Below are 2329 nucleotides of genomic sequence, written 5' to 3'. Positions count from 1 at the left end.
CCCTCTGCCTGTGTCTCTGCCTCTCTCTCTCTCTCTGTGACTATCATAAATAAATAAAAATTAAAAAAAAAAACAATATTCTTGTCTTTAAAGTGTTCCCTCCCCCGCCCTCCACCCACCTCTGTGGGCCTAGTCCCCATAGCCCAGTAACGTCACCCCTATCCCCTGTTCATCGCTCCTTCCCTCTCTCTCTCCCTCTCTGCTCTCTCTTCCCTCTCTCTACCCCTCCCTCCTTGTTTTATCCCCCTCTACAGCCTCAGGCTATTCCCTAGATTTTCACAAGAGGAAGTTTGGTGGCTGCAGGTAACTTTCACTTACCCCCCTCCCCCATTCCATGTGGTTTCACACAGTGCTGGACACAGCCTCGGGCTCCTGTCCATAGTAGGTGGCCTCTGAGGGGTCCAGGACAGAGGGGAGAAAGGAGAGAAACGTTCAGGCCTGGAGGACATTCCACTTCGCTTGATGCCAAGCCCCCATCCTGGAAATCCTTCCAAGGAAGCTCCCTTCTCACTTAGGATCTGAGGTTTTATGGGAACAGCACAGAGATACTATCCAGTAAAGGGTGTGTGTAGGCTGCCAGGAGAGATACCTCTTTACCTCCCAGGGCTGGTGAGGAGTCAAATGACAGATTAGAAAGTGCCTCCTAAAGCACCACACAAATATATGTAATCTGAGTTCCAAACAGTGAGCTCCTGGAATGTCATTATAATGCACATCTGTTGTTTGGGGCTGCACAGTGGCCCTTTCCCCTTCCTCTGCTAACAACACCACTCCCAACTCGTCTTCTGGGAAAGTGCCTCTTCAACTCCAAACTTGCTGCCATTACATCCATCCACTGCCAGGGCACAAGGATGGACACGTGACCCCAGCTTGGCCAATCACAGTAGCTCCCGCTCCCATGATTGGTCCCTGGGATACAAGACTAAAGTCTGGTCAATCACCTTTCTTCCCCAACATTTTGAAATAGTAAAACATTGAGAAAGGCCCTTTCCTTCCTCTGAAGTTTGCTGAGCTGGGGTGACATGAGCTGTTGACAATCTTGCCTTATCCTATCCCTCCTCAAATGGCCACTTAGAGGAAAATTGCTTTAGGAAAGAGGAAGGCCAGTCTGAGAGTTGACTCTGAGAAGCCAAGTTCAGAGGGGGAGAGAAGCTCCCCAGGCAGCACTGGCGCCCCTGGTCTCTGTCCTGGAGGCAGTCACTGTCCCTGTGCTTTCCTGTCTCCTGAACAACAAACGTGTTTTTCCTTCTGCTACAGGAGACTTTTTGTCTCCTATCTGAAAGAAATCTAGTCAACACAAGCTGACCCGTTTGTGATTTGAAGGTGACTATGTCTGGAGAGTCTCCATGACTTCGTATGGGATTACCTTCCTTCTTCAGGGATATTTGAAATGTTTCACAGGCAGGAGGCTGTGACCACACAGGGTGGTCAGCAAGCAATAAAGACATCATTAGTGACTTAAACTGAGCTGGTACTGGTAATCTTTACCAGTAAAGCCTGCATGGGCTTTCCATCCGTTTCAGAACATGTTGAGGTGGAAAAAGTAACACACAATAGATGTTAAGTTTGTGCCGTGGGATGAGCCAAGGAATATATTCATAATTAAATTAAGGAAAACTGAGTGATTGTTCACTTTCATCTCCAAGAAGAGCCAATTCTGTTCACTGCACCGACTCAAGAGTCAAGGCCTATGTGCTCCCGGGAAACAGTGAAGGAAATTGGAACTTCTTTTCCTTTTTTATTTTTTTAAAGATTTTACTTATTTATTCATGAGGGGAGGAGAGAGAGAGAGAGAGAGAGAGAGAGAGAGAGAGAGAGAGAGAGAAAGAGAGGCAGAGACATAGGCAGAAGGAGAAGCAGGCTCCATGCAGGGAGCCCAACGTGGGACTCGATCCCGGATCTCCAGGATCACACCCTGGGCTGAATGCGAAGCTAGACCACTGAGCCACCTGGGCTGCCCTGGAACTTCTTTTCCTAATCTGGGATCTTGCTTTGAACGTGACTTAAAATGACTGGGTCTTATCCAGACACTGGCAACCCTTCTTTGTCAGAGAGATTTCTGCTACAGTAAGATGTGAACTGTAGATTGGATCATGGAATGGAATATGGTGTCTGGGGCCACAAGGAGGATGCTTGAAGGACATGTGGAGAGGTGTGGTTTCTGGGTGGAGATAGGGGCACCGGCTGGTAAATAGTCTAGGGTAGCTCATTTTTAGAAAAATCAAAGCAAAACACCACAACCAACAACAATATAACACAATTTTGAGTAAGAAAAGTGTAGCAAGGAACAGGAAGGGAGACAGATGAAGCAATTTAGGAGCTAGGATAA

This window comes from Canis lupus, chromosome 7 (assembly GCF_011100685.1).
Source record: "Canis lupus familiaris isolate Mischka breed German Shepherd chromosome 7, alternate assembly UU_Cfam_GSD_1.0, whole genome shotgun sequence".
NCBI lineage: Eukaryota > Metazoa > Chordata > Mammalia > Carnivora > Canidae > Canis > Canis lupus.
The sequence above is the reverse complement of the archived record's forward strand: the minus strand, read 5'-3'. Positions refer to the sequence as shown.